This window comes from Anguilla anguilla, chromosome 6 (genome assembly GCF_013347855.1).
Source record: "Anguilla anguilla isolate fAngAng1 chromosome 6, fAngAng1.pri, whole genome shotgun sequence".
NCBI lineage: Eukaryota > Metazoa > Chordata > Actinopteri > Anguilliformes > Anguillidae > Anguilla > Anguilla anguilla.
In genome coordinates, this window is record NC_049206.1 from 60,710,289 (window position 1) to 60,720,948 (window position 10,660).

At 48.0% G+C, this 10,660-nt stretch overlaps 1 protein-coding gene across 2 annotated transcripts in view; it reads right to left on the minus strand.

Moving 5' to 3' along the window:
- pak5 (p21 protein (Cdc42/Rac)-activated kinase 5) overlaps nt 1-10,339 on the minus strand; it is a 56,584-nt gene extending 46,245 nt beyond the window's left edge. The window contains exon 1 of one of the 2 annotated variants that reach the window (XM_035423896.1): nt 9,755-10,339. The gene's annotated coding sequence lies outside the window, so the exon portion shown is untranslated. Of the gene's footprint in view, nt 1-9,131; nt 9,544-9,754 lie in introns of those variants that run through there. The other variant, XM_035423897.1, reaches the window with a different exon arrangement.
- Nucleotides 10,340-10,660: the final 321 nt, after the last annotated feature.

Consider the following 10,660-nt stretch of genomic DNA (forward strand, 5'->3'; position numbering starts at 1 on the left):
TAGCCTGTTAGAAACGATCGCTTTTCACATGACTTATTTTTAGACGGAAAAGGACAGAAGCAGTCGTTTGTGTCTCCGGCTGAGTGACGCGAGGCCCTTTAACGAGGCCGAGGGGAGGGGCCCTTTAACGAGGCAGAGCGGAGAGGCCCTTTAACGAGGACGAGCGGAGAGGCCCTTTAACGAGGCCGAGCGGAGAGGCCCTTTAACGAGGTGAGCGGAGAGGCCCTTTAACGAGGTGAGCGGAGAGGCCCTTTAACGAGGTGAGCGGAGAGGCCCTTTAACGAGGTGAGCGGAGAGGCCCTTTAACGAGGCCGAGCGGAGAGGCCCTTTAACGAGGCCGAGCGGAGAGGCCCTTTAACGAGGTGAGCGGAGAGGCCCTTTAACGAGGTGAGCGGAGAGGCCCTTTAACGAGGTGAGCGGAGAGGCCCTTTAACGAGGCCGAGCGGCGAGGCCCTTTAACGAGCTCGAGCGGAGAGGCCCTTTAACGAGGCCGAGCTGAGAGGCCCTTTAACGAGGCCGAGCGGAGAGGCCCTTTAACGAGGCCGAGCGGAGAGGCCCTTTAACGAGGCCGAGCGGAGAGGCCCTTTAACGAGGCCGAGCGGAGAGGCCCTTTAACGAGGCCGAGCGGAGAGGCCCTTTAACGAGGCCGAGCGGAGAGGCCCTTTAACGAGGCCGAGCGGAGAGGCCCTTTAACGAGGCCGAGCGGAGAGGCCCTTTAACGAGGCCGAGCGGAGAGGCCCTTTAACGAGGTGAGCGGAGAGGCTCTCTGAAAGGTTAATGTGTCCATCTCCTCACAGCCAGAGCTGGGCTATCACAGCTCCACAGAGGAGCCTGATGCTGGAACATAGATACCATACACACACACACACACACACACACACACGAGTACACACACACACGCAAGTACACACACATACACACACGTACATGTACACATGCACACACGCACGCATACACACATGCGCATATTTCAATGCTGTGAACTTGCCATCCTTTGGATTACATTCCAGAATTTAAATAAAACTGCAAACTCAGATTACACATGCTAATGTATAAGATTACTGTATTTTTGCCCTCTGAATGAACCAGACTGGCTCTCTCTCCTGGGCTTCCAGACACTGCAGGTCACCAGCCAATTAAAACCTGTCTGCCCTGTCGCCATGACGCCCTGCTGGTAGAACATTACACCCATTAGAGCTCACTGGCACCACATCCAAATGACTGACGTCTTTAAGGGGTGTTTAAATTCAGAAGGACGTGTAATTAAGTAAATACATGAATAGGCACGCAATAGATTAACCTTTTACCACCTGGATAACAGTTAAGGGTTTCATTAAAAATAAATATTTCAATTTCAGGCAATTTTTTTATTCCAGGTGTCACCTCCTAAAACCCAAATCCTTCCTAAGAGACACAGCAGCACTGCCAAGATTGTCCATTAGGGGGCAGTGGAGTGTCCCCTGGAGAGGCGAGGATGAGGTAATGAAGAGGAAACGAAGCAGGTGACAGGTGTTCTAATGACGTCTCATTAACACGGACAGAGCGGGCCGCGTGGAGCCAGTCACCTGCACCCGCCCCCTCTCACCTGCGAGACAGGGTCTCACCTGAGTCAAACAACCTGCAACACTCCGACGTGTGAATTAGTCACCGCTGCTGCATTCGCAGGGCTATTCACTCCCGCAAAACGGCGTTGCCTGGTACTCACAGCTAGCCAAGGCGGAGTTTAAATGCGCTCAACATATAAAAGCAACCTTGAGCTCAAAGCTGTTATTATGAAGCTATTAAGACTGAGTGGACATGCGGAGACCGACTGGGGCTTCAAACTGATGTGAGACGGAAGGGGTTTCATCTTCAAAGATGAAGCTGACTCTCTCCGCTTGCTCCCTTCCTTACGCTGCCGGGTTTTCAGATTCACGCGCAGGGTGAAGAAAGCCGTCTCCGCCCGCCCGCCCGCCACGCCTTCCCTTTCTCAACGACATGACAGCGCGAAACGAACCGTCTCAAACGAGCCGCGTCCGACGCGGTGAACTCCGCTCCTATAAAAACCCAAAAACACGTAAGAGATGCAGAGTACCGCTCTGTCCTGTTTCCGCGCCGACAGTCACTGATTCAGCACACGGAGCCCAGAGTCTTTTCCTCATATTTCCTCATATATTTTTAAACAGAGGGGGAGGGGGAGCACTCATGTGGCAGAGAAACAAGGGCAAAGAGTTTGCTGGGTGGCGCATCCTGTTAAAGCACTGTTCCAGTGCAGGGATGGCGAGCAGTAGCTGAGCTAAAAAAGAAAACTACCACACACACGTGTGTGTGTGTGCTGTTGCCGAGGTCTCTTACAAACCCTGTTCAGTTTGTTTGTCCGCATCAGAGAAAAAATCCGGTTACAGCAAGAGGGAAAAAAAAACGAATAAATAAAGCATTGTTCCGCTCCCGGTGCATGAAATAATCCCGTTCCCTCGCCCCGCCCCCCCCGCCCGCCGAACGCCATGTCAGACATCAGATCCCAGCCGCTAATCTGCGCGATGTTCCAGACTCGGGCGCGGCCTGATTCCAGAGCAGCGTCCCGCAGGAGTGATGTGAGGGCATGCCGAAGGAGGCGGCTCAGGGGATGGGGGGGTGCTCGGAGATGGGGGGGGGTGGCTCAGGGATGGGGAGGGGATTGGCTTGGGGATGGGGGGGGTGTATTTGGGGCATGGCCCCTGGGGCGGAGGGGGGAGCTGCCACTGCCCCTGCCAGCGTTTTATCTGCGTATGAAACACACAGAGCTGCTTTACAGCACTGCAGGGCCGATGTGTGTGTGCTCACTGTGAGAGTGTGCTTCTCATCTGCCACTGCGTCTCGGATATAGCGCCTTTCCCTGAGACTTTCACACACCTGTCAGCACAGCACAGGAGCTCACCGACCCACAGTCAGTACTGACACACTGACCCACAGTCTCTACTGACACACTGACCCACAGTCTGAACTGACACACGGAACCACAGTCAGTACTGACACACTGACCCATAGTCTGTACTGACACACTGACCCACAGTCTGTACTGACACACTGACACAAGTCTGGTCTGTCACCACAGTTACTTGCGTTTTCACTTTTGTCAGTGTGTCAGTGTGTCAGTATAGGCTCGTGGCTGTGGATCATTTTTATGTAACTCTGACAGAACTTTGACTAGGAAAAGAATAAATATGTTCAAAGACTGAGGAACGGTAATCATCATAACATCATCTCACTAGAAAAGTGACGACATCCCCCAAAGTTCTTGAAACATTTCATCTGAGATGGGTGTACGGCGCTGACTGTGCTAAAATATGCATAAACTCCCTCCCATACGCACACTGTTATAAACTCCCTCCCATACGCACACTGTTATAAACTCCCTACCATACGCACACTGTTATAAACTCCCCCATACGCACACTGTTATAACCTCCCTACCATATGCACACTGTTATAAACTCCCTCCCATATGCACACTGTTATAAACTCCCTCCCATACGCACACTGTTATAAACTCCCTCCCATACGCACACTGTTATAAACTCCCTCCCATACGCACACTGTTATTAACTCCCTCCCATATGCACACTGTTATAAACTCCCTCCCATACGCACACTGTTATAAACTCCCTCCCATACGCACACTGTTATAACCTCCCTACCATATGCACACTGTTATAAACTCCCTCCCATACGCACACTGTTATTAACTCCCTCCCATACGCACACTGTTATAAACTCCCTCCCATACGCACACTGTTATTAACTCCCTCCCATATGCACACTGTTATAAACTCCCTCCCATACGCACACTGTTATAAACTCCCTCCCATACGCACACTGTTATAAACTCCCTACCATACGCACAGTTATAAACTCCCTCCCATATGCACACTGTTATAAACTCCCTCCCATACGCACACTGTTATAAACTCCCTACCATACGCACACTGTTATAAACTCCCTCCCATACGCACACTGTTATAAACTTCCTATCACCTGTATGCTGTCAATGTAACTATTTTAAAAATACTCTCAGCACATGAGTTCTGCTCATCCTAAAACACCGCCCCTCCCACACGCACTCTGCACATGCAGAACTCCACATCGACGGCTGCGTCAGCGTCGGTCTCTGGCTGGATGCGGTTACTATGGGAACAGGTCACAGCTGGAAGACGGCTTTTGCGATTGGCTAATCATCAGGCCCTCCCCAGGAGTCACCCCACCTGTGTACCTGCAGCACAGCAAGCTGAAGACAGGTGAGACGGAGAATCACTTCACACCTGAAAAAAGGTACCGACTCTGCCAGATTCAAAAATATGCCAGGAATCCCCCTCCAGAAGCTGAGTTCTGAAGTGGAGATCACATATTCTATTATGTGCAACTGTAAGAAGGAAACATGTTTGAAAATGTTTCATTTTAACAAAAAATTATTTCTTGTTGCACGTGCACATTAGATGCTATCGCACACAAAGGAATCAGCTGCTAATGTGTGTTCCTCACTCAGTCGACCATGTTCATCCCACAACTATTCTGAAGCAGGTTAAGGATAAGTGTGGGATAGGTAGGTTCTGTCCAGTACAAAACACTCACGTCTCACTGAACGTCCCAAAGTGAAACATCCGTTTGAATGCACATGAAATTCATTTCTAAAAGTATGCAGGACTTCCCTCTGTTTTGCTATTCATCAGTCACCTGTACCTTCACAATGCAAGATCAAAGTCTTACGTAAGACGTCTTTTATCCGTGCACAATACCTTCCGGAACAAATTCACAGCATTCCAGAGAGAAATGGTAGCAGACTTCTCTCACAAGCCACTGGCAGAGTCTGGAGTCTAAGGAGGTCCCCCCAACCCAAATCTCCCCGCGAGGAGGAGGGGGTGCAACTGAAGATCCAGCGACTCTAAAGAGACCAGTCCAACACCTGTCCCGTCACAACTGTCCCATCAACACCCACAACCTGAACCCGACACCTGTCCCATCGGCACGCCCACACCCAGGCCACGCCCAAACACAGTGTCACGTGACACAGTGAACCCCGTGTGTAACCCTCCACTGATGGCCCACACAGCCACTGCTGCCTGATAAAACCCAGCCTCGGACCCGTGAAGGTTACGCCTGTAAATACGATCAGCCCGCGGTGTGGAAACAGTCCAGAACACTTCCAAGGTGACACATCATTTAAAGGAAGAAGACCAACATCATGCAAGATCTCCATCTTCGGACTCCATCCAGTTAAACAGAGCCACCTCCCCATGATGTACCGACCGTCATCCCTAACTATTTAGTGTAACAAGCACAAACACATCCTTAAAGTTCCTAAAAATAAATAGAAAAACACTTAAACCCACTTATTTTAACCTACGATTATTCGCCTTTAGCAGTATAATCCTCCCATCACCTTTGCACTGTACGTATTACTGGGAAATTTCTACCCTACAATACAAAACTCTAATGCTAAATCCGTACTGTACGTTCTCTAATGAGCCTTTACTGCAGCCATCGTGAGCATACAGCCTGCAGGCCAATCACAGCCCAGCTCCAGGATAAGAGCAGCCCCGGCGACATTATTCAGGGATTCATCTCAAACGGCATGATTACAGGCTATCCCCGTTTTAACGTGCGAACGCACCGCTTGTTTGGATGCAGCACATAGCCTATCCCAACACAACAATTTAAAAACTACTTTAAAAAGATGCGGAAGGCTTGCGATGCATGTTTTATTTTTCAGTATTGAGGCGTTTCATTTCAAAGCTCTACGGCATATAGGCTGGAGTTCAATTCCAGTTAAAGTCTATAACTGCAGGGAACACAGGCTTTAGTGGGCCACAGTACTGGGCCAGAGTCACATTTAGGATCCTTACACTGCTCATACTGTTACACACACATACACAGTATGAATGTCATAATACACACTGAACCACACACACTGTGTTTATGCTATAATACACTGTCACACACTGCATACATGCATCCATGCATCCATCCTAGAGCTCATGCCCAGGCTGTTCAGTCCATATATCTGCTAGGCCAACGCGTTGGAAACACCATAAACGCTCTGTGTCCTCCAGGGTCATGACACTGGGAGAATCCTTCAATAGACCATAGAATAAACAAAAGTAGGACACTGCAGAAACATGTCTCATGACCTGAGTGACATTTATTATAATGATCCCTGGAGCCATGTGTAACACAGAGCAAGAAAACACACACACACACACGCTCACTCACACATGTACGCACACACACACACACACACACTCACACACGCACACACACACACACACACACACACTACTCCAGGTCTACACAGGCTAACAGAGGAGCAGAAACCCTGCAGAAGGGAGTTTAGCGGTGGTTAGAGAGCAGGCTGCACCAGCTCTCTTAATCAGGGGGATTTATGGAACCGCTGACTGATTTTCCTCTCGTCGCTGATAACAGATCACTTATTTACATCTCCTGGGATTTAAAGATTCTTCCCAGATAAGAGCCCTTCTTCAGCTTGGCCTGTCGGCCCGGAAGGTTCCACCTGAAGGTTTATTTCTGGGCGCAGTTAGAGGGCCGAGGGGACTTTTATCTTAAGAACCGCTGTTTTGATGTTCTTCCAGGATAAAATACGCCCTCGCCACAAACACAGGCAGGCTCTACGGCCTCCCTTTCTCCACCGCGTCTGCCCAAAGCTCTCAGCGAATGAGAGAAGGGCCCGGCTCGGAGTGATTGATTGCCGTCATCTGGGGCCAGATGCACTGCATGCATATTAAACGCCGCCAGCTTTCAAGAGCAGAATATTTCACTGAGGTGAAGTGACTCAGGTAAATAAGAGAGATCCAGGTGCCCTGTGGCCGCCACACCTGCCCTTCAAACCGGCTACCTGCTCAGGACTGCCCTACGTTACAATGGTCATGTGACAACAAGGGCATAACGATGAGAGACTATGATAATTAACCTTAACGACTTCTCAAACGACAAGTTAACGAGAGGCACGGCACTTTCAGCAAGGAGATCATGTCAGTAAAATTCAAGCTATAAATGGATAATATCTAAGACAGGTCTGTTCAGCTGGGGTCAACGTACTCCTTGCCCTGTGAGCAATGAGAAGAATAAAGTATCATTCTGATGGATAAAAATTTTTGACTGTGACTCTATGTGGTGTGACTGTACTGTACGTGCTGTGACTGTACAGTGACTGTATGTGCTGTGACTGAGTGTATGTATAGTGACTGTGACTGTACTGTGACTGTATGAACAGTGACAGTGACTATGACTGTGACTGTGACTGTATGCACAGTTACTGTGACTATGACTGTGACTGTGACTGACTGTATGTACAGTTACTGTGACTGTATTACTGTGACTGCATGCACAGTGACTGTGACTGTATTCCTGTGACTGTATGAACAGTGACAGTGACTATGAGTGTGACTGTATGAACAGTGACAGTGATTATGACTGTGACTGTATGCACAGTGACTGTGACTGTATGTGCTGTGACTGACTGTGACTGTATGTACAGTGACTGTGACTGTACTGTGACTTTATGAATAGTGACAGTGACTATGACTGTGACTGTACTGTGACTGTATGAACAGTGCCAGTGACTATGACTGTGTCTGTACTGTGATTGTATGAACAGTGCCAGTGACTATGACTGTGTCTGTACTGTGATTGTATGAACAGTGACAGTGACTATGACTGTGACTGTACTGTGATTGTATGAACAGTGACAGTGACTATGACTGTGACTGTATGCACAGTTACTGTGACTGTATTACTGTGACGGTACTCTGACTGTGACTGACAAGGTTCACATCTGTACAGTGGCAGCACAGCTCCCAGGAGAGACAGTAACACAAGTAGCAGCTGTGTGTATTTTAAGCAGACATCTGCTTTGATAACATACCTTGCACATTTTATTCAGTTTTATAAATAGCAAGCATAAAATACTTCAGTCAGTATGCGCAATTAAAAAAACAACAACAACAGAACAAGCTGAAGGGCCCTGATATGAAATATAAGCTATAAAAGCTTATAACATCAATTTATGTAAGGCATTCGTTCATTTCAAATGGAAAATCAGCAAGGGTGTTTTCAGAAGCGATATTTTTACCCTGCATATGATCGTCCGAGTATTAAAATGGCCTTCTTTCAGACGTTAGGACAGGTCTGAAGTGCAAAACGGCACCGGGTCACGCCAAAGGGTGTGTTTACAAACTTCCTGCCCTCTGGCCACCAGAGCTCCTGCACCCTGTGGGAGGGGGAATGGCAAAAGGCTGGGATGCCTGACCCCAACCAATCCCCCCCCCCCCCCCCGACCCGGTTAGCCAGGCCGCCTCGGGGAGCCTGAAGGCTTCTGGGCCCAGAGGCAGAGCTGCATCACAGCCACACAACACATGACCTTCAACTCACACACACACACCACACACACACCCACACAGACTCACATCAGCACAGCACTCACACACACACACACACACACACACACACACACCCCCACATCAGCACAGCACTCACACACACCCACACACACAGACCCACATCAGCACAGCACTCATACAGCACAGAACCACATCAGCACTCATACACACCCACACACACACACACACACACACAGCAGCACAGCACTCACACACACCCACACACACAGACCCACATCAGCACAGCACTCATACAGCACAGAACCACATCAGCACTCATACACACCCACACACACACACACACACAGCAGCACAGCACCCACACACACACACACACATACACACACATCAGCACAGCACTCTGAGCCCTGGAGCTGTGGACAAGCCTAACAACCCCGTGGGGCTCATCATCATCATCATCATTATTATTATTATTATTAGTAGTAGTATTGTTGTTGTTGTTATTAATATCATTATTACTGTTAACAATAATCGTACCATGTTGATAAACAGCAATGTAATAGTAACATAGCACAACACAATACATAAAACAAGTATAACACTCACAATAATAATAATAATTCTAATAGCAATAACAATATACAGCACATAACAACTAGCAAGTTACGTACAGTAATAACTGATGAACTACTGGACACCTGGAATACTATTAAAAACTATGAACAGTTTGGGAAATTTCTGAGAAGTGTGAATTACACCCACCGGCAGTGCAGAAGGCCGGTGGTTAAGCGAAAGCAGGCCACAGCTAATACTGTGATTTTCCTCCCTCGTGCACGCCGGATAATCCCGAGCACGCCGAACTTGAAAACTGACCATCTGCACATCCACAACGTTACTGCAATTCAATTTAATCTGCCAAGCCACGTTAAAGATCGCGGATAGACTGACACTTAGCTCGTATATAAATACCCACCATAATAAACTTTGAGCGATAAGACATCGCTGCTAAATTAGAAAAATAAAGCCGCGGTGTAACGCGGCTGATGAGTCCGTGACCCTAAAGTGTACACACATCCATTTCCTTAAGGCTCACTCATTTAGCCACCACCGAAGCTGTCCGTTATTCACAAACGCAAAGATAAACAACGAGATGATGGGTGTCCGTCCCCTTTGACAGCGACAATCACACACAAGCGAGTATGCATGGTGCAAATCCTAACAGCATGCGTGTTTATTCCACTGTCTTGTGCTGGAAGAACAATCACGGTAATAGAGAGCAAGTGTGTAAACCCCTCAGTATTTCACTGATAGAGATTGCAAGAGGCAAAAAAAATATGTGCACAAAATGGCAAACCGTTACGCGCTAATCAAATAAGCAGACCTACCTGCTGTCTTGTTTAACGGCCTTACATGTCCTGCTGGTTATTATATTTTTTGGATTGCTATTGTGGGTACCGTTATGTGGCTGCCAGCGCCATGTTATCACTGTCCAGTGTGCTTTACAATCCGGTATTGATGCGAAGACAGTGTGCTACATCCGGGCTGTTGTGGAGCAGAGCTTCGGGCGAACGAGCGCTTGGAAACGGAGCACCTGAGTCGAAGCCGCCGCGCCGTGTAATGCGCGCGAGTGCGCGGCTGCGAGGCTTTACGGAAGACCGTGTAGCACAGCGAACGCGGTATATTCCACAAACACGGAGACATCGGCGGCCGTCCGCTTCATAGCGCGATGCTAGCTGGAGTCGACACCTCGCTTTAAAAATGACAGGTGTGGCCACCCAATAGAACTGTGAGCGCTGCGATCTGCGATTGGCTACACTGTAGGTCATATGGATAACACATTACCAACATCCTATGTCTGTAGCGGTTTTCTATCTATATATTTTTATTATAACGAATCCATTCTTAATGCACCGTCATTTAAGCAGTCGTGCAGTGTTGACTTGATTTCTGGAACTGACACTGGAGTACTTGATACACTTAGATTTGTTTTAGAGGGGTATTCAAAAGATCAAAGACACTGAACTGACCCACTTTGGTTCAGCTGTACCGGAGATGCGACTACGCGGGATGCTAGTTAGTTGGTGTGAGCTATGCAAAGTCACCAAACTGCAAAAATAGCTTTAAAATGACTGCGTGAAAATAAATAAATGAATGAATGAATGAATGAATGAATGAATGAATGAAAAGCACATTATTATGAAGTATTGCAATATACAATTTTTATTTCATATTCATATGGGTGCTGGCAAAAAATCAATAACCCCTTTGCATAATGTGACTGACAGTAGCCT